We start from the raw sequence: 22,447 nt of genomic DNA, 5'->3' as shown, positions 1-22,447 counted from the left end.
ATGAGATACATTTTATTTTTATTTATTTTATTTATTTATTTTTTAATTGGCAGCACTGTGCAGCTTGCGGGATCCCAGTTCCCCGACCAGGGATCAAACCAGTGCCCTGGAAGTGGAAGCGTGGAGTCCTAACCCCTGGACCGTCAGGGAATTCCCTAAAATGAGATATATTTAAAAATGAGATACATTTTTGGCAAGAATGCCCCAGGGGTGATGTCGAGTCACTCTCCATGGCACGATGGCCAGGGCAAATGCTGTCGATAAACCTTCCTACTAGTGATGTTAACCTTGTTCCCTTGGTTAACGTAGCACCTGTCAAATTTTTCCTCTGAAATATCACCATTTTTCCTTTACAATGAATACGCTCTTGGGGGAGACCCTTGAGGACCTTGCAAATATCCTGTTTCTCCTCAAACTTTGGCCCAGTGATTTTAGCATCCATCGATGGGTCTTGCCTGCTGCAGTTACTAGTGTAGTTTGCCTAATGGTGATTTCGTATTTCCTTCATTAATTTACTTGGAATTTATGAATGTATTGTCTAATTTTATTTACATAATTATTTCTTACATAATGTCGTACGTGTATTGTTAACTGGAGTGTGATTTTAAGGAAGAGTTGTCCCTTCCGGGATGGGTTATTCTGGGGCACGTGCTTTGCACCGCTGCCTGGAAGTTTCCTCGTGGGCTTGAGCTCTGTTGCCCACAGTGATCCTTCGTTGGCTTTCTTTCCTCTCCTTCCTCACTCCCTAGTGCTGCTCCCTGCATCTTCCAAATGATATTGCTGCACTCAAATCCTGACCCAGGGTCAGCTTCTGCGACAGCCCAAAGTAAGACAGCTTCTCTCGAGGCAAAAACATTTTCTCCCCACTGACTAGATGGGACAGGTATGAGAGTGACCCCAGGAAGAGCTGTGGTTAGTTGAGCAGCTACTCAGTGAAATCGATTGGGGTAGAATCATGAAATCTGCATGAAACCCTGGACTCCACTTATTCCCCAGCTGACCACTCTTTTCTCTAAATAATCTGGTTAGTTAATTCAGCTTTCCCTCCTGGTTTGCGTAATGAATGCAGCCTAACAGATTATACTTTAGAATCTTTGGAAGACACCCAACTGAATGTGCCAAAGCAATGGGATTCTTTTTGCACAGGCAGATGGCAGCACAAATTTGGCTTCCTGTGGGCAGCCCTGGGTTCCCACCCAGCTGGACACTTAGGCTGTTTTCCGGGAGAACCAAGAGTGTTCAGCAGAGATAGATGCGGAGTTATGGATAGCCAGAGGACCTCCCTTCTGTTACATTTTAGGCAGTCAACTGGTTGAAAAAATAAAAGGCTTCAGAGCTAAATGGAGGTGATCAGACCTTGCACCTGGCTAGAGGATCCATGGATGTAAGAGATTTAGGAATCAGGTCTGGTTGCTGTTGTGCAGAGACGTACTGCATCTTCACCTTTGGCTCCTAGAAAACCTGGCTGGCGGGGGAGTAAATGTGCCGAGTGCCATAGTGTTGTTGAACTTGGGGCACTGACAAAGCCTAGGCTGACTGGAGAGTCCCATGCCCCGGCAAGGTCACTGGGGGTTGGTGAGAGCTTAAGTCAGGCACCTCATTGTAAAGGGTCAGGGACTTGGATAAAACAGCAGGTGATCCAGACTCCCCATGGTGCCTTTTCCCAAGGTTGATATTTGCATGGCATTAAAAAAAAATTAATTTATTTTTTAATTTTTCTATTTTTGGCCATGCTGGGTCTTTGTTGCCATGTGCGGGCTTTCTCTAGCTGCAGCGAGCAGGGGCTACTCTTCGTTGCGGAGTGCGGGCTTCTCATTGCGGTGGCTTCTCTTGTTTCGGATCATGGGCTGTAGGCGCACAGGCTTCAGTGGTTGTGGCTCGCAGGCTCTAGAGCGCAGGCTCAGTAGTTGTGGCACACGAGCTTAGTTGCTCCGCGGCCTGTGGGATCTCCCCGGAGCAGGGCTCGAACAAGCGTCCCCTGCATTGGCAGGCAGATTCTTAACCACTGTGCCACCAGGGAAGTCCCTGCATGTCATTTTAAATGAAAAATATTATCGAGGGAAAAGATACTTCAAAATTTTTAGGTTCCTAGGTGTAATAAGAGAGGGAAAATGATGATGCAATGAGAAATGCAAATCTGGTACAAATTCATAATCCATTATCCAAAACCTCTGTGTTACCCAAATCAAGTGTGTTTAGGAAATCGGAATTTGTTTGGAATTTTGAACAGTAATCTGTTACATATACTGCATCTTATGGAAACCCCCTGCCAGCAGGGTTTGGGGAAGAACTCTGTACTAACACATTATTTTCTGCAGTAAGTTTTAGGAATAGTGACACTAAGCTGGATAAACATCACATCACCTCACGGCGAGTCACTCAGGTTTTGCTGCCAGAGGAGTTATGGGAACACTTTTGGTGTTCAGACCTGTCTGGACTTCAGATTTGTGCATACGGGGTTGTGGACCTGTATCTCCTGTCCTGACATTAGAAATGAGGCTGACCCCGAGAAGCTGACAGTATGATTCCTCCTTTGCCGGAAAAGTTTGAATCAACATCTTTGATCGAACCGAGTGGAATCTGGTATAAAACACTGCTTCCCTGTTTCTTGGAAGCCAAGTTGTGCTTTTGGGGAGAGAAGCAGGAATGCCTTTGTGGTAGGGGTTGTGGGTGAGCTGGAGAGGTACATAAGCAAAAGTCAAAAGTCATCGTGGGTTTGTCCTCCCTCCTCCCCAGCGTCGGGCCAGATTCCCTGGAGCTGGTACAACCCCGCCCTTTGTCATCCCTCCAGCTCTAAGGCATCCAAGGTACCCCAAAATGGCCCTGTTTCCTTGGAGGGTGCCTCAGAAACGGAGAAGCGGTTTGGCAAAGAAAGAGATACTTCACTGCAAGGAACAATATACACCCATTGTCAATTTACTTTCATTTTAACCCCACAATCCTCTGAAGGGTGTGCACTGGGGACTAAAATTCGTTCTGCACCATTTAGAGAAGAACTGACTTGAAACATATAAATGGAACTTTGAAAATATAATGGAACGCAGATCCTTCTCTTGCAGAAAAGACACTTTAAATGAGAGGTCTTTCAGGTTCCCCCCTTCCCTCCGTTTGATTTATAGGTTTGTGATTAACCATGACATTGACCAGTGAAATCCAAAGCGGACACCGCTGGAGGTTCATCGGGGCCAGACGGGCAATCTTTTCATGGAATCAGCAAGGCAGTGCTTGTACTCCTTTCCTGCCTCAGCTGTAACAAATTCCCACACACTTCGAGGCTTAAAAGAACATAACTTTATTATCTTGTGGTTCTGGAAGTCCAGAGTCTGAAATGGGTCTCACTGAGCTAAAGTGGAGGTGTCGGCAGGGTTGGTTCCTTCTGGAAGTTCTAGGGGAGGGTCCATTTCTTGCCTTTTCCAGCTTCTAGAGGCTGCCCCATTCCTTGGCCCCTTTCTCCATCCTCAAAGCCAACAGTGGCCATTCGAGTTTTTCTCACACCGCATCCCTTTGACCGTCTCTTCTTCTCCCCTTTTCCACCTTCTAAGGAGTCTCGTGATTACGCTGGGCCCAACTGGATGATCCAAAATAGTGTCCTTATTATTAGTTTTTGGCTGTGCTCTGCGGCACGCGGGATCTGAGTTCCCTGACCAGGGACCGAACCCGTGCCCCTTGCCTTGGGAGTGCGGAGTCTTAAGCACTGGACCGCCAGGGGAGTCCCGCCAGGGGAGTCCCGCCAGGGGAGTCCCGATGGTGTCCTTATTTTAAGGTCAGCTGATTAACTACCTTAACTCCACGTGTAACCTTAATTCCTCTTAGCCACATAGCCTAACAAATTGACAGCCTAACAAATAACGGCCTCTTTAGGAGGCCGTTATTTTGCCTCCCCAAGGTGGGGTGAGAAGGTCACACAAGAGGAGTTGCAAGCTGTGGGCGGGGAGGAGAGAGATTACTGGGTACCCAATAAAATTCACCATATTAGTAGCTAACATTTATTAAATGCTTACCATGAACTTGGCCTATTACACTTTATCTCATTTAATTCTGTGAGGTGGATACTATTATTATACCCATGTTACAGAGGGGAAAAACAGAGGCTTATGAAATCAAATGAATTAGCTAATTCAGTTTTAATAGTCACATGTGGTACATAGACAGATGAACGGATAAAGAAGATGTGGTACATATATACAATGGAGTACTACTCAGCCATAAAAAAAGAATGAAATAAAGCCATTTGCAGCAACATGGATGGAGCTGGAGATGATCATACTAAGTGAAGTAAGACAAAGAAAGACAAATACCATATGACATCACTTATATGTAGAATCTAAAACAAGTGATACAAATGAACTTTTTTTTTAAAACAGAAATAGACTCACAGGCATAGAAAACAAACTTCTGGTTACCAAAGGGGAAAGTGGGGGAGGGATAAATTAGGAGTTTGGGATTAATAGATATACACGACTATGTATAAAATACATAAACAACAGGGACCTACTGTAGAGCACAGGGAACTATACTCAATATCTTGCAATAACCTATAATGGAAAGAATCTGAAAAAGAACATATATATGTCTATCTATGTCTATATATTATAACTGAATCCTGAAACTAATACAACATTATAAATCAACTCTACTCCAGTAAAATAAATAGTCACGTGTGGCTAGAGGCTACTGTAATGAACAGCATTTAATTAAATTAAAATGAGCATTAATTAACTAAACTGTGGGCTGGCCAATGTCTCAGGTGCTCCATACACAGCCCAGCACAGGTACCGAACATTTCCATTCCTGCAGAAAGTTCTACCAGGCAGCGCTGCTGGAGAGGATAAATGTCTTTCCCAATATCACACAATTAGAAAGTGGGAGAGTCGGGGTTTGAACCCAGTGTCTTTGGCTCGAGAACCTGAGCTTGGAACCACCATATTATAGGGATGTTCAGCATCTGCTTGTATCTGCGGGGGGTTGAAATGCCTCGTACGTTGGGTACACCTTAGTCCATCCTCATTTAACCCCTTCCTGTGAACACACGGTTTCTGGTTCAAATGCTTTTCCGACATTTTTGTTCAGCACTTAAGTGCATGCACCTGCTCAAGTTGACAGCGGAAACCAAACGTGCGTCACCCGAGGCAGTTCTGCTTCCCCGTTAGCTGCGTGGCACAAACTGGGCACCACTGTCTTTCCCCTGCTCTTTTTTGTGTGTGTGTGGGCGCTCCAGCACTGGCTATTGTCAGGTGTCTTTATTTTCATTTATTAATTTTTTTGCCACACCGTGTGGCTTGTGGGATCTTAGTACCCCAACCAGGGATTGAACCCGGGCCCCTGGCAGTGAGAGCACGGAGTCCTAACCATTGGACCACCAGGGAATTCCCCTCCCCTGCTCTTTCATTAACTTCCCAAGGGTGGGCGGAAGCCTTCCAAGGGGAAGGAGATAAGAGAGCCGTGAAGGATCACATCAAAGGAAAGAAGTTTTTATCAGTCTCCTTGCCCTGCAGCGTTTGCTGCATCAGAGGTGCTGGTCTGCTGAGCCCAGTGTGGACACTCACCCAATTTTCCTCCTACTTTTTCCGTGGAAGTTTGCCAAGAAAATGACCTGTGTGACTGTAAGCACAGCGACAGCTCATATTCAACACTCAGCGCTGTTGCTCTAAGTGCACCCAGAGAGGAACCTGTCACCTCGCCTGAGGCAGGGACCGTTAATTCCACCTCCAGTTCCCAGATGGAGACACTGAATATTTCAGCACCTCCCCGGGGTCACAGCCGGGAGTGATGGGGCAGCATTTGAACCCGGGGCCACCTGGCTTCAGGTTCTGGGCCCTTTACCCTGTGCAATCTTCCCCTTTATGTCCTGAATGTCAACCCAGAGGTCATTTTCTTTCCTTCCTCAAGTGCCTGTCACTTGCTGTTGTTACCAGAAGGCCAGTCCGCCTGGTGTAGCGAGGATGCTCCCTCTGCAGGTGAGCTGGGCTAAAGAAGGCGTGGCTGGTGAGCCCAGGCCTGTCTACTGTCACAGGATGTCCCCCATCCCCTCCTCCTGGGTCTCTGCTCTGGGCCTGTGGAGGTCTCCCGGTAGGAGCAGCCTAGTCTGTGCCAAGCTCTGGGTTCCAGTGAATGGAGTCGATGTGTTTTCTGAATCAAGAAGGCAAACCAGAGCTTCCCTGGTGGCGCAGTGGTTGAGAGTCCGCCTGCCGATGCAGGGGACACGGGTTCGTGCCCCGGTCCGGGAAGATCCCACATGCCGCGGAGCGGCTGGGCCCGTGAGCCATGGCCGCTGAGCCTGCGCGTCCGGAGCCTGTGCTCCGCAACGGGAGAGGCCACAACAGTGATGAGAGGCCCGCCTACTGCAAAAAAAAAGGAGGAAAACCAGAACTAGAAGGAATGTGAGGCACTGTGTCCCACCTAGCCCCTCATCCTCAGAGCCGCAGACAGCGGGGACCAGATAAGTCAGATAAGTACAGACCTCATCAGGAAGCATCAGGAAGCTCCCCGGGCTGGGCCGCCCAACCCCAGGACTCCTGGGGACCCGACCCCATGACATGCGTGTTACAGGCACCACCTGCTGCTTTGGCCACTGGCTTCATTACCATCACCTGTTATGCAGGCCTCGTGGCTATTCCTCTTCACTCCAAGAAAGCTCCTTTTGTGCAGCTGCGAATTCCCAACCACAAGGGCCAGTGTACAGAACAAACAAACCGGCTAGAGGCAGACAGAACTTTCCAGAATTCCTGGCCTGGAGAGCCCGGCCTCCTCCTGAGCAGGGTGGTGTGTGCTACATTTCACAGTTTACAAAACGACTTTCTTTTTTTTTTTTTTGGTTTTCACAGGGAAATTTTTCCTAGGAAGGTTTGAGCAAGATAAATGATGCTCCAGGAGGATTTAATGGAAAATGTTCACTCGACTTTCTCAATTGCCTCTGGAGGCCCAGTCGGGGCTGGCAAGTCCCTGCGGGCAGAAGGACAATCGTCCAACCTTCAGGGGAAAGTTTCCGGTTGCCTGACGGGAACTGAAATGCTGTCAAGGACAGAGAAAATATTTATTTTCAGCCTAGGGTAAAACGTTTTAATTCATAAACGTGTGAATTCCAGAGTCACAAAAGCAAAGTGTAAATTATTCAGGACTGTCTGCATTCTGCAGATGGATTGTGCAATAAGGGTGTTGAAACCAGAATGATAGGAATGAGAGAGATGTAGTTTATCATATAAGAGTCATGCTAAAATAAATACCGGAGAGGGTTCAGGGCTGGTTAAAATAAGACGCAGAGTTCTACCATGCGGCCACCTGACACTGACACCCACCGCTGTTTCCACTTCTCCCTCTTGCCGTGTTTTGGCTTTGCTTCCATTTCTGGTATTTTCTTTCGGTTCATTTACTGTTCAAACAGCCCTGACTTTTCCGGTCACTTTCCATATTTAACTTTAACCCTTTCTTCCCCCATCCGTTCATCTGAAAAGCGCTTCCTTATTGCCCTTTTTCTACTTACGCGGAGCTGATTTTTGTTTTTTAATCTTAAAAGATGTCTTTAACCATTAAGAAATGTATAAAAATTACAAAGAATTAAGAGGAAAGCAAACCCACAGAAATGGTCGAGGTCTCGTGTAATTCCTGCTTACATTAAAAAATCCTAAATTTTATAATGTTTGAAAATTCAAACAGTACAGAAAAGTACAACGTGGAAAATGAACGCCTCTCCTCTTTCCTGCAGCCCCTCCTTCCTTGAGCTGCCCGATTTAGCAAATTAAGATACAGGATGCCCAGTTCAATCTGAATTGCAGATAAACAATGGTTTTTTTTTTTTTAAGTATATCCCACATATTGCATGGGACACATTTATGCTAAAAATCTTTGTTGATCTGAAATTCAGTTTTAACTGGGCATCCTGTATTGTGTCTGGCAGTCCTATCCCTTCCCCGCCTAGGCCCTCTCCCCAAAGCACATCTGTGGGTAAATCCCTAGCAGTAGGACTGAGGGTCAGAAGAATCTAGCTGAGCTGAGACTGGGTTGGAGGAATTCACTGGAGTAAATTGAGTTGAGCACTGCAGTGAGCTTCATTCTGCCAGTCTTCCTGTGGAACATTTTTTCAAGTGCTGGCAACAGCTGGATCCTTGCAACAAAGAAAACAATCAACAAACTGAAAAGACAACCTACGGAATGGGGGAAAGTATTTGCAAACCATCTATCTGATAAAGGATTGATACCTAAAATATCTAAAGAACTCCTACAGCTCAAGGGCAAAAAACTAAATAACCTGATTTGAAAATGGGCAAAGGTCTTGGCTAGATATTTTTCCAAGGGATATATACAGATGGCCAACAGATACATGAAAAGATGCTCAACGTCACTAATTATCAAGGGAAGGCAAATTAAAACCCTGGTGAAAAAAACACTTCACACCTGTTAGGATATCTGTTATTTCAAAACAAAAGAAAACAAACAAAAAACAAATGTTGGTGAGGATGTGGAAGAAAGGGAACCCTTGTGCACTGTTGGTGGGAATATAAATTGGTGCAGCCACTATGGAGAACAGTATGGAGGTTCCTCAAAAAATTTAAACTAGAACTACCGTACGATTCAGCAATCCCACTACTGGATATGTATCCAAAGAAATTGAAATCAGGATCTCGAAGATGCATTGTTATTCTCATTATATGCTCAGGGCAGCATTATCCACAGTAGCCAAGATATGGAAGCAACCTAAATGTCCACTGACAGACAAATGGATAAAGAAAATGTGGTGTCTAATTCGATGAAATGGTCTTCAGCCACGGGAAAGCAGGAAATACCGCCATTTGTGACAACATGGGCGAACCTGGAGGACGTTACCCTAAGTGAAATAAGCCAGATACAGAAGGACAAATACTGCATGGTACCACTCGCATGATGAATATAAAAGAACAGAACTCAGAAGCAGATGGTAGAATAGGGGTTGCCAGGGGCTGAGGGGAGGAGGGAACAGGAAGGATTTGTCAAAGGACACAAAGTTTCAGTTAGAGAAGGCGAATAGTAAGTCCTAGGGACCTCCTGTACACCACAGTGCCTGTAGCTGACAACACTGTACTGTGTGCTTAAAATTTTGCTAAGAGGGTAAGTTTAATAAGTGTTCTTATCACACACCCAAAATAAGAGGCAGGAGGACACTTTTGGAAGTGATGGATACGTTTATGGCGTTGATTGTGGTGATGGTTTCAAGGGTGTGTACTCATTTCCAAAGTCATTGAGAGTGGACTTAAAGATGAACAGTTATTTATTTATTTATTTTAACATCTTTTTTGGAATATAATTGCTTTACAGTGGTGTGTTAGTTTATGCTTTATAACAAAGTGAGTCAGCTAGATGTATACATATATCCCCATATCCCCTCCCTCTTGCGTCTCCCTCCCACCCTCTCTATCCCACCCCTCTAGGTGGTCACGAAGCACCGAGCTGATCTCCCTGTGCTATGCGGCTGCTTCCCACTAGCTAGCTATTTTACACTTGGTAGTGCATATATGTCCATGCCACTCTCTCACTTCGTCCCAGCTTACCGGTCCCCCTCCCCGTGTCCTCAGGTCCATTCTCTACGTCTGCGTCTTTATTCCTGTCCTGCCCCTAAGGAGGAACAGTTTTTTAAAAAGTGGGCAGATCATATTTAAGTGAGCGAGTGGGATAGGAAGACAGAGTCACAAGACGGGCAGCGTCTTAGGAGATGGATATTACTCGGAGTCTAAGGTTTGAATGATATTGGCCACGTTGAATTCATGAAAACATTGTCTCTTGCCGAATCTTATCTCAAAACATAAGGTTTATTATTTAACACTTGAAGAACTGATGTATTTAAAATTCTCATCAGTCCCTCTTGCGTCTCCCTCCCACCCTCCCTATCCCACCCCTCTAGGTGGTCACGAAGCACCGAGCTGATCTCCCTGTGCTATGCGGCTGCTTCCCACTAGCTAGCTATTTTACACTTGGTAGTGCATATATGTCCATGCCACTCTCTCACTTCGTCCCAGCTTACCGGTCCCCCTCCCCCTGTCCTCAGGTCCATTCTCTACGTCTGCGTCTTTATTCCTGTCCTGCCCCTAAGGAGGAACAGTTTTTTTAAAAGTGGGCAGATCATATTTAAGTGAGCGAGTGGGATAGGAAGACAGAGAGCCACAAGACGGGCAGCGTCTTAGGAAATGGATTTTACTCGGAGTCTAAGGTTTGAATGATATTGGCCATGTTGAATTCATGAAAACATTGTCTCTTGCCGAATCTTATCTCAAAACATAAGGTTTATTATTTAACACTTGAAGAACTGATGTATTTAAAATTCTCATCAGTGCTGGAATCTGATCATGCTGGTCCAGTGGACCAGAAAAGCAGTGTTTTTTTTTGTTTTGTTTTGTTTTTTATCCTGATCTCTGGATCCCCTCTGGACATTGGCTAGTAGTTGGACATCATTATCGTCCCGTTCGATCTGGTGTTCTCACCACCTGCTCTTCCAGTGGTGGGTTTGGCGCGTGTATTTACACACCTCCCACTGTTTGTTTTCAGATTAAATATGTGAAAAAGAAGCAAAGGCCATTCCTTGTTTGCTTTGCCTTGTGAAGCCCGGCCAGGTGAAGGGATGGACAAACGAACCTGAATACACCCAGCGCCCACCTCGGCCCCCCGGCCCCCCCACCTTCCCATCACCGGGGCCCTCTGAGAACCCTTGGCCCTTAACCGTGCTTTTCAAACCTTCTCAGTAATTGCAATCCATTTTAATATTCCAATCCGGTATGCTCACACACATGTACGGAGGTGAGAGTCAAAATATTTCACATCTGGGAAGGCCAGGAGGCTGACCCATCAGAATTTGGTCTTAAAGCTGAGCCAGGTTTTGGAAGCCCCCTGCTGTGCCAGAAGTTAACCCTTTTGTTGCTGAATCTGAGTGAGGTTGTGGGGAGAGGGTATCCCAAGACAGCAGGAGGGCACGTAGGCAGGCAACAGCTGTCTCCCAACCAGCAGAAATGCATTGTGGTCTTTTAACCACGGGTACAGTTGCAGTGCTGAATGCCAGCTGGATCTCAGCTTTGCATGTGTATAACTAAAACAAAAATTCCATAAAGCAATATTTACCTTTTCTGCTGTGACACTCTCTGACGTGTTCTGCCTTATTCTGTTCTGTTCCATTCCATCCCACCCCAACCCATTCTTTCATTTAAAAAAATGCTGACCCAGAACTTCTAAATTGATTTCACAACCCACTGATTGGTCATGACCCACAGTTTGAAACACGTCTCTTTTCTGGTAGCTCTCAGAATTCCCCATGCCTAAGAAATAGCTGGGAAGCTTGTTACAAAGGCAGAGTCCCCGTTCTAATTCTGCTCACCTGCAGCCTGCATTTCAGAAGTCCCCAAAGTCCCCAAAGTGATGCTGATGAGGAGGGTGGCTTAAGAACCACTCGTGCAAAAACACACGTGTTACCACATGTTACCAAGTCCAAGCTCGCCGCGCGACAGGCCAATAAACCAGGAGATGAGGTGTTGAGGCAGGAAATGGCAACTTTATTCAGAAAGCCATCTCCGAGAAGACGGCAGACTAATGTCCTAGAGTACCATCTTATCAGGGTCTGGATCCTAGTTTCTTTTATAGAGCAGAGAGGGGGAGGAGGTGAGGAAGTAAAGTAAAAAGGCCATAAGTCTCGCAAAACATCTCCTGGTTTGGCCAGCCTTGGGGAGGGGATGTGTTATTTCTTCTTTCTTGCAGCCATTCACAGGTAAGCAGGGTCAGAATGTTTCCCTGTGAGCTGAACAAAAGTACTTTAGTTTAACGTTTAGGCAGAGGGGCAGGGTTCCCCAAGGGAGGCCATTATGTATGCCGATAGCTATAGACAACATCCTTTTAGCGATTACAGTAACAAAAGCAACAGAGGAAAGGTTAAAGTAAACAGATCCAACATGGAGTCAGATTTTGTTCTTCCCTGTTACACACAATGGGATGTGAAACACACACACACACACACACACACACACACACACTTTTCTGGATACTCTATGTTATTCCATTTATCTATGTGTCCAATCTGTATCGAAGCAGGGAAGGTATTTTTAGTTGCAAACAAGGAAAACTCAAAAGAATGGATTAAAAAAATGCAATGAATTGATTGACTTATAATTGAGAAGTCCGGGGCTTCAGGCAAGGCGGGATCTCACAACCCAGATGACGTAGGCAGGACCTGCCTTCTGTCTCTGCATTTACTGCCTCTGCTTTCTTTGTCTTGGCACCACCATGGTTTGAATCCAGGAGCTTCCAAAGTTACATGCTTCCTTGGTCATATCCAACAGGAAAAAGAGAGAGTCTACATAAATAGGCATTCCAGAATTAGGTGAAGTTGTCCTTCTGTGATCTGATTTGAACCCAGCACTGGGGTAGGAGAATGGAACATGCAGACTGGCTTGTGCTAATCAGATGTCACCCTAGAGGTGGGGATAAGGTCAATCCCACCTAAACTCTGGCTATTCAGGGTGCTCTTTGGGAATGGGAAGGGGAGGTTGGATGCTCGGGATGGCAAGGAATCAACAATTGCACCTCCAGGGACTTCCCTGGCAGTCCAGTGGTTAAGACCCTGTGCTTCCAATGCAGGGGGTATGGGTTCTATCCCTGGTTGGGGAACTAAGATCCCACATGCCGCACAGCGTGGCCAAACAATTTTAAAAAAAACACAACAAACAAAAAACAATTACACCTCCGTTTACGGAGACCACACCTTTTTGATGATTACAGCTTTTAGTACATTTTACTATCTCATGGCTTTTCTTTTACAATTTCATGGCTTTTCATGTTAGGTGAATTTTAGCATCAGCCTTTCAAGTTATATTATGAACCCTCTTAGGAGGTTGCTTGGAATTGCATCGAAGTTCTGGATTAAAGTGGGGGTGAAATCAACATCTTTACGATGTTGAGCCTTTTTACCCAAAGAACAAGGTAAGTCTTTCCATTTTTCAGGTCTACTTATGTGCTCCAGTGAAGTTTTATAAGTATTACCACATAGATCTTGGGTATTTCTTGTAACTTTATGCCTCAGTATTGTGTGTGTGTGTGTGTGTGTGTGTGTGTGTGTGTGTGTCTGCTTTTTGTTGTTGACATGGATAGATCTTTTGGCCCCTGACATTGTGTAATTGATTGAGGCTGCCATAAAAGAAAGTTACTGGTGTTTGTGTTTTTATCTTGTATTTGGACACCCTACAAAACCTTCTTAGTTATAACACTATTTCAGCTGGTTCTCCTCATGGGAATCTTTGCCCCCTTTCTCTCCTCAGATGCTCTGCAGTTTGTCTCAGTCTCTTCTCTCAGGAGTGGTTTCTTTTCTTTTTTTTTTTAATTAAATGAATATTACCATATTGCTTGCTCTCCCAAATTTTATTTTATATTTATTAATTTGTATTGGAGTGTAGTTGCTTTACCATATTGTGTTAGTTTCTACTGTACAGCAAAGCGAATCAGCTGTATATATACATATAGCCCCTCTTTTTTGGATTTCCTTCCCATTTAGGTCACCAAAGAGCAATGAGTAGAGTCCCCTGTGCTATACAGTAAGTTCTCATTAGTTATCTATTTTATACAGAGTAGTGTAAATATGTCAATCCCAATCTCCCAATTCATCCCATCCCCCTTCACCCCCTTGGTATCCATAAGTTTGTTCTCTACGTCTGTGTCTCTATTTCTGCTTTGCAAGTGAGTTCAGCTGTACCATCTTCCTAGATTCCACCTATAAGCGATATTATACGATATTCGTTTTTCTCTTTCTGACTTACTTCACTGTGTGTGACAGTCTCTAGGCCCATCCACATCTCTGCAAATGGCACGTAAGTGGTTTCTTAATCCTCAGTTCCCTCCACCTCTTCTTAGAGCTTTTCCCTCTTTAGTCTTCCTGCTTCATCCTACACCATCCGGCCCCTACCAGAACTCCTCCATTCCATGAGTCAAAATCATATTCAACATCTTCAGGTTTCATGGGGTAGTATGAAGTGGACATTTTCCCGTAAACCTCTCTTAATATATAAAATTCTTTGCGGGATACCACTGAGGGCTGTTATTTACAAGCTGCCAAACTTTGGGTAATAATTGTTCTCATACTTGGCATCCAGTTTAACTGCCTAACGGGGCCAGTGGAAATACCACTGTGTGTCTGGAGAGAGAAACTATTTCAGGGGTTGGGGGAGGGTGTAATTTGGCCCTCCTTGTTAAAGCTCCAGTAAATATTCTCCTGCCACTGCTTTTGGAGATAGAGAAGCATCCCCCACCCCCTGCCACCTCAAACTTTATTAGATTTTTAAAAGATTGCATATTTTACTCTCTGCAACAGGTCAGATAGCATAAAAACAGGTTGTTAATCGCAGCAGTTCAAGTAACAGAAAGATGTTAATAATCCCCTTACCCTTCATCTCACCCCCACCCCACGTTTAGCGTGTGTCCTTCTATGCCATGTTTGTACATAGGGGCATGTTTTTTTTTTTTTTTAATGGAAGTATAGTTGATCTACAATATTGTGTTAGTTTCAGGTGTACAGCAAAGTGATTTGGTTATACATGTATATATCTGTATTCTTCTTTCGATTCTTTTCCATTATAGTTTATTACAAGGTATTGAATATAATTCCCTGTGCTACACAGTAAAGCCATGTGTTTATCTGTTTTATGTACGGTAGTGTGAATCTGTTAATCCTGTACTCCCAATTTATCCCTCTCCCCTTCCCCTTTGGTAACTATGAGTTTGTTTTCTATGTCTGTGAATCTGTTTCTGTTTTGTAAATAAGTTCATTTGTACTGTTTTTTAGATTCCACATATAAATGATACAATATAGTATTTGTCTTTCTCTGTCTGACGTACTTCACTTAGTATGATCATCTCTAGGTCCATCCATTATTGGTTTTGATTTTTTCTTTTTTTTTATTACATCTTTATTGAATTATAATTGCTTTACAATGGTGCATTAGTTTCTGCTTTGTAACAAAGTGAATCAGCTACATATATCCCCATATCTCTTCCCTCTTGAGCCTCCCTCCCACCCTCCCCATCCCACCCCTCTAGGTGGTCACAAAGCACCGAGCTGATCTCGCTGTCCTATGCGGCTGCTTCCCACTAGCTAGCTATTTTATACATGGTAGTGTATATATGTCCATGCCACTCTCTCACTTCTTCCCAGCCTCCCCTTCCCCCACTGTGTCCTCAATTCCGTTCTCTATGTCTGCGTCTCTATTCCTGCCCTGCCACTAGGTTCATCAGTACCATTTTTCTAGATTCCATATATATGCGTTAATATACGGATATACGGTATTTGTTTTTCTCTTTCTGACTTAACTTCACTCTGTATGACAGACTCTAGGTCCATCCACCTCACTACAGATGACTTACTTTGCTTAGTATGGTCATCTCTAGGTCCATCCATTATTGGTTTTGATTTTTAAAAACAAATGAGAGTATACTATTCACCTTACAACCTGCTGTTGTTTTTAAAAACTTCAAATTTTGGAATAGCTTTAGATTTGCAGACAAGTTGCGAAGAGTTCCCGCATAGCCCTCACCCAGTTTCTCCTAGGGTACGTTTGTCAAAACCAAGAAACCAACTCCAATACATTACTGTGAACTCAACTCCACCCTCATTCACGTGTCACCCGTTTCCCCCCAGTCTCCCCATCCGGGGCGCCACGCTGCATTCAGTTGTCATGTCTGCTCAGTCTCCTCCAATCCGAGACAGTTCCTTAGTCCTTTTAAGTCTCTCATTGCCTTGACACTTTTGAAGAATACCGGCCAATTATTTTGTAGAATGCCCCTCAGTGGGTCTTTGTCTGATTTATCTCTCTTGCGTAGACTCTGCGATAGGTTCTGGGGAGGAAGAACACAGGCAAATTCTCCTCATGTCCTATCGGCAGTGCGTGCGATCAGCCTGTTGCCGAGGAGGTGAACCTTGAGCACACGCTGACTGTTTTTAACTTGGTATGTCAGCTACCTCTTCAGGTCAACACGTGGCCCTCACGCATTCTTTTCAACTGGTGCGTAATATTCAATAGTGTTGACGAAACAGGGTTCGTTCAAGCCTTCCAGAGTTCTCATATAAACGTGAAAATAACGTGAACGCTCTCAGCTCGACACCTGGATAAGAGTGCTTCCCAATAGGTGTGTTGAACTGGAAAGACACCCGTATGTTTACTGGGGGTGAGACTGAAAGCTGGGGAGGTCCCAGTGCAGGGGGAAGTGCTAGATAGTAGAGGGAGCCTTCAAGGAGGGAAGGATGAGTCAGCAGAGGCCAGTGGTGCCAAGTGGGGAACCTTCCAAGAAGTACGTAAAGGACTGTAAGAATGATGGGGCCGTAGTTATGGCTTTAGCACAGATGAGAAAAGAAAATTATTATAAGTGGTGGGATGCAGAGAGGGTCAGGCGAGGCCAAGGTGGACCACGGGGAAGACCTTGGGAAAGACCGGGTGAAAGCCCATTTTGATCCAGGCACAGGAGGTAAGGCAGCGACATCTTCGCTAAAGGGGCAAACAGAAGAAGGAAACTTTGGGAGCCGGGAGGCCTCTGTCTTTTGTCACGTTCCCGTGTGCCATCTCCGAAGGGATACGCCAACCTGCTGTAACATCCCCGTGGACAATGCACACGCCACTCCCGGTGGGTGGAGGGTAGGTCCTGCAGAAGTGACGGATCCAGATGTTTTCCAGAAGCTCTTTGCTTCTTGTGGAGGGCTGGGATCTCCCCTTTCCTTCCACTAGATGAAGGCCATCTACCCTCACCCCTTAGGAAATCTGGAGCATATACTCCAGCGTAGCTTTGTCACTGAGATGTCAGTGTTTGCATACGCACTCGACAGTCACCCAGCTTTTGAGAATCAAAAGTTGAGGGTCACTGCAATTTTCTCTTTCTCAACAGACGAGGTGCCTTGGATGTTTGTGGCTGAGAATTCCCTCCGCCAGCCCTGTAACTGCTGCTTGATCCCCTTTCTTCTCCACCTGCCCCCCACCCCTCCCGTCCCAAGCAGACAGAAACCAGATCCTGCCCCCCTGCCCAATGAAATTGCAAATCAGGAACACAGGAGGCTTCGTCTAAAAGGTAACTGATGTTAGAGGAAGCCAATTCAATTTCCTCCTGGAGGACAAAGGCGATTTCAGACCTAATGATTGCATTTTTCTCTAACATACTAATTTCAGAGATGTTTCCCCAGGCAGACCCAGAGTCAGCCAGTCTTTCTGATATGTGGTCAGATCTCTCAGTGGTACTGCTGCTTCCCTGCAGTGGTCCTGCAGACCTCAGCCATCAGCAATGCATCCTGCTTTCTTAAAATGCTGTTATGTTATTCCACGGGGCTGCTCCGCACTTAGCAACCTGACTTTATCAAGCAGTGCCTATATTAGCAGTTGCTAGTAGCAGCTTCAGCCGTCCTTAGAGTGCCAGCTCTCACCCCACCTGTTGGAAGGAGAGTGGCTGTGTCCCTTTCAGATGTTTTGATGAGAATGTGATGATTTTATAATCAGGATAACTGATTCTTTTCTTCTTCTCTTCATTGAGGTGAAATTCACATAACATAAAGTTGACCATTTTGAGTGGAGTAATTCAGGGGCATTTAGTACATTCGTGATGTTGTCTAAGCATCACCTTTATCTAGTTCCAGTCCATTTTTGTCGCCCCAGGAGAAGACCCCGTACCCATTAAATAGTTGCTGTGCATTCCCCCCTCCCCCAGCCCCTGGACACCAACAACCTGCTTCCTCTTCCTCTCTCTTTGAATTTGCCTATTCTAGATATTTCATAGAAAGGCATCGTCCTGGGACTTCCCTGGTGGTCCAGTGGTTAGGAATCCGTGCTTCCACAGCTGAGGGTCTGGGTTCGATCCCTGGCAGAGGAACTAAGATCCCACAAGCTGCGCGCATGGCCAAACAGAATAATAATCGAGAGAAGGAATCGTGCAACGTGTGACGTTTTGTGTTTGGCTCCCTTCCCTCAGCGTGATGTTTGTGAGGTTCGTCTACATGGTAGCCTGTGTCAGAATTTCATTCATCTTTATGGCTGCACAATATTCCACCCTATAGGCAGACCACAATTGATCTGTTCATCCATTGATGGACATTTGAGTTGTTTCCACTTTTTGGTTATTTTGAATAAAGCTGCTATGAACCTTTGTATACATATAATTGTTTGAGGAGTGAGTGATTCTTTTTTTTTTTTTTTTTGCGGTACGCGGGCCTCTCACTGCTGTGGCCTCTCCCGTTGCGGAGCACAGGCTCTGGACGCGCAGGCTCAGCGGCCATGGCTCACGGGCCCAGCCGCTCCGCGGCATGTGGGATCTTCCCGGACCGGGGCACGAACCCGCGTCCCCTCATCAGCAGGTGGACTCTCAACCACTGCGCCAGGGAAGCCCTGTGAGTGATTCTTGAGACAGAGGGTCAGCAAGACCACTCTCTCCTCCAGGAAATGTTCCCATACTCCTTTCTTTTCCTGGTGGCTTCACACAGTTTTCTGCATTACTTCCACGCATGGCCATTTATTGGATTATTAGAGTTTTCTAAATAATCATAATGCTATTCATCAGCCTCTAGAATAATCTTTGCTCATTGCCACCACCGTCCATGTTAATAAAATACTTCAGTGCTAGGGACTTCCCTGGTAGTCCAGTGGTTAAGACTTCGCCTTCCAATGTAGGGGGTGCGGGTTCGATCCCTGGTTGGGGAGCTAAGATCCCACATGCCTCAGGGCCAAAAATCAAAACATAAAACAGAAGCAATGTTGTAACAAATTCAACAAAGACTTAAAAGAAATACTTCAGTGCTAGGAAGATGCTTGGAATGCTCATGGCGGTATACGTAGCTTATTGTTAGAGAGACAGGCTTAGCTTAAACTCCTGGCTCTGCCACTTACTAGCTAGGGAACCTGAGGTGGTTCACTGAACAGCCTCACCAAGGTGTTAATGGGTAACTGAAAAACGAGCATGAAAAATCACACCCACCTCCCAGCATTCCTGGGAGAGCAAGTGAGGTGAGGAATATAAAATGCTGAGGACAGTCCCTGGCACATGGTGAAAGCTGACCACATGGGGGTTATTTTTTTTATCGTTCTGTAACAGTGCCGGGTTTGGTGGTGGGATCTAAGCATACTGAGTTCTATTCCGGGCTAGCTGTGAGATCTTGCACAAGTGGTCCTGTGGTCTAGGATTTAGGACTGCTTATGGGATGATAGGGTGACGTATTTGGGGATTCCGTGAGATGTTCTGCGTCTTAAGAGATCAGCTGTCCGTTTCTTTGGAGCAGTCTTTGCATATCCTGCATGGGAAGGAGATGAGAGAAGCTCAGTACGAGCTCTCTCGCTGTCTGTCCGTATCTTTCTGTGGTGTCCATCTCTGTAGGGAGCCAGAGAGTCAGGAGAGACTGCGATGGACAGTCTCCTGAATCAGCCTACACTTTCCCTGGCTCCACGTTGCTTATATGTGACACCAATCTCTTCTAAACACAGGCAGAGCTCAAAATCCGTTACAGAAACACCCAGAAAGTCTGTATGTGGTTACCTCTGAATGGAGCCGAGCCAGGAATTTGGGCCTGTTTCTTGTTTTAACTGTATCGTTATTGGTGTTTGATCAGATACGCACTGGCAAGGCAAAGCTCTGTGTGTCCAGGCAAAAGACTAAAAGAATCGGAAAAAGGTGAATTTCACGTGTTTTGCATTTAGAACAGGTAGTTTCCCTGGCCTGCAAAGAAACTGAACGTTGAACTCATTGGCATGACAATACTTTGTAAGGTGGGGTAGATGGGAATGTGTCATCAAGGAAGATACCTGGGGCAGAACATATTGGTTTTCAACCCAACAGCTGTGTGCCTCTTCCATGCCCACTGTTCCCCCGCGCAGATGTGGGTAAATCCTGATCCGTTGATGCAAACATGTGGCTCCATCCCTTTTTCCTGTTTCTGGCTTAGACATGGACATGTGACCAGTTCTGGCCAATGAGGTGTGAGAAGTCTCCTGGGGGCTTCTGGGAAAGGATTCTTAGCTCCTATAAAGAGACACAAGGAGGAGATATCCCCCTTTCCACTTCTGGATGTTGTGTGTGGATGTTTGCCTGGAGCTGTGGCAGCCGCCTCCACACCATGAGGGATGCCATTGAGGATGACGGTAAGAAAGACAGAAGGAACCTGAGTCCTCGATGCCATCAGTGAGCTGTTGCATTAACCAGCCCTGGAACCACTCTACCTCTGGATGTCTTGTTAGGGGAGATCATCAATGGCTTCATCATCGAAACACTTTGTTTGGGCTTCCCATTACTTCCGAAGAAGCACATGCCGACTGATTCAATGACTCCAAATCATGTGGAATAGAAGTAACAGGTGGGACAACTGGTTGACCAGTTGCGTCTAGGGAAAATACCATACCAGTTAACCCACTGTCACCTGCCTCATCAACCTGTGCCTCTAGAATGAGAAGTTCCACTGCCTTTTTATAGCCAGGCCACAAGCCTGCGTCTTCTCCAGCCTCCTCGAAGGAAATGAGCTTCTTCACAAGGACCCCACGGGGAGTTTCAAGAGGAGTTCCCCGCAGAAACAGCAGAAAGGAAGAGGTCACTCAGTCTCTCCCTCAAACCTCATCTGAATGCCACCTTCTCTGTTCAATGGGGGCAACATAAATACCTGCAACATGAGATTGTTCTGGGGAACGACTGAGCTAATAATGGTCGTTAAGTGCTGAGGACACTGCCTGGCACATAACAAGCGGTCAGTAAGCATGGCTATTGTTATTCATTCTTCTCCTCTTTGACAGGCGATGTCTTAAGCAGGGATGCATTTAGCTTACACGTCACACAGTCAGTCTGTAATGTTTGAGGGATGTCTTCTAACAGGACTAGAGACCTTGACAAAGGAGGGGAAAAGGGTAACGGGACAGGGAGAAGAAAGAGTGAGAAGAGGTGGAAAGAGAGCAGGAGGGAAGGAGGGGAGGAAGAAAAAGCAGCCAATGTCAAGGAGAGGGGGGCAGGGGGTCCACAGGGACCGTCATGCCCTGGCTAGCAAAGAACATTCCCGGGGGGAGGGGGGCTGCGTTCAGATGTGGTCATCACTGATCTTTAATTCCTGATCAATCAGCCCCTCACTGGGTTCTTGCCCTAGAGACAGCCGGATGTCCTCTAATTGGGAGCAGCTGAGATGCAAGGTCTTTTGCAACATATATTGTTTCCAGGGCCTCCTTCTTCCTGTGGCTTCTGTTTTTCTTATTAAATGCTGCTTCTAAATTTGTAGCTGAAAAAAAAGACGGTGAGATGGCCAGGGAAAGCATGAGTCCTCCCAGCCCTGTGCTTGCGCCCCGCAAAGGAGAGCAGTAGGTCTCTGCGTCCAGAGATGCTTTCTGGACATGTAGCTTACAAATGGCCTGGCACAGGGAGCTAGGCCTTTCATCCAGGTGTCCAGATTAATGCTGCCTCTGAGTGTTTGAAGGAGCCATGAGGTCTGACTTACCCATAGCCCTTCCTTTCCGGCTGAACCCCCGTAGGTCTCTCTCTGTCGTTATATCTGGGGAACTTCTCAACAGGAAGAGAGAAGCCTGTTGTCAAAAATTCCGTGAATTGATGTCAGCTCAGCAGCCACGAGGAATATTGGGCCACATGAGGCATGTTCTGGGACCCCAATATCTCTCCACCATTTCCTGAGCTGGAAAGTGAAGGGAACAGGAAGGAATTCACGTTGTCTGCCAAAGCTCAGAGGCTGCAACGAGGTAAAACGCACCAGCCACAACAGGGGAGCCGGCCTAGAGGCTTGGATTTCCTGCTTGTGTCCTGGGAACACATCCCCTGAAAATCTAGAACCCCATGGGCATCCTAGGGTTAATGCTACAAGCCCCAGGTCAAGCATGTGGCTTTGGTGTGCCCTGGGGAGCTTGCAGCTGGTCTGTGAGGGTCATCCAATTCCCAGCAGTAGCTGTGTCTCCACCCACAGGGAGCTGTCACACTTAAATGTGAATTCTCTGTCCTTTCCAAGCTCAAGATCAAGGGCCTCCCCGTCTGCCTCCCCCAACCTGTGGTTGGTCTGAGGTTAACCTCGGTATTGATGATAAGGCATCACCTGAATGACTCTGGGAAAACTGTGAGTCAGTGACATCTAGTTGCCTACCTAAATAGCCATTCTTTCCTTGTTCATCAGAAAGAGAGTCCGGATAATGTGTCCAACCACAAACTGCATTTCTTGGCTTCCCTTGTGGCTCAGTATGCCCTTGTGACCGAGTTCTGACCAGTGGAAGTGAAAGTGTGGCATGGCACTTCCAAGAAGTGCCATTGGTAGTTTGATAGGGATTGCACTGAATCTGTAGATTGCTTTGTGTGGTATAGTCACTTTCACAATGTTGATTCTTCCAGTACAAGAACTTGGTATATCTCTCCATCTGTTTGTATCATCTTTATTTTCTTTCATCAGTGTCTTATAATTTTCTGCATGCAGGTCTTTTGTCTGCTTAGGTAGGTTTATTTCTAGGTATTTTATTCT

The sequence above is a fragment of the Neophocaena asiaeorientalis genome, unplaced genomic scaffold, assembly GCF_003031525.2.
Source record: "Neophocaena asiaeorientalis asiaeorientalis breed wild unplaced genomic scaffold, Neophocaena_asiaeorientalis_V1.1 scaffold77, whole genome shotgun sequence".
In the NCBI taxonomy this organism is placed as follows: domain Eukaryota; kingdom Metazoa; phylum Chordata; class Mammalia; order Artiodactyla; family Phocoenidae; genus Neophocaena; species Neophocaena asiaeorientalis.
The sequence above is the reverse complement of the archived record's forward strand: the minus strand, read 5'-3'. Positions refer to the sequence as shown.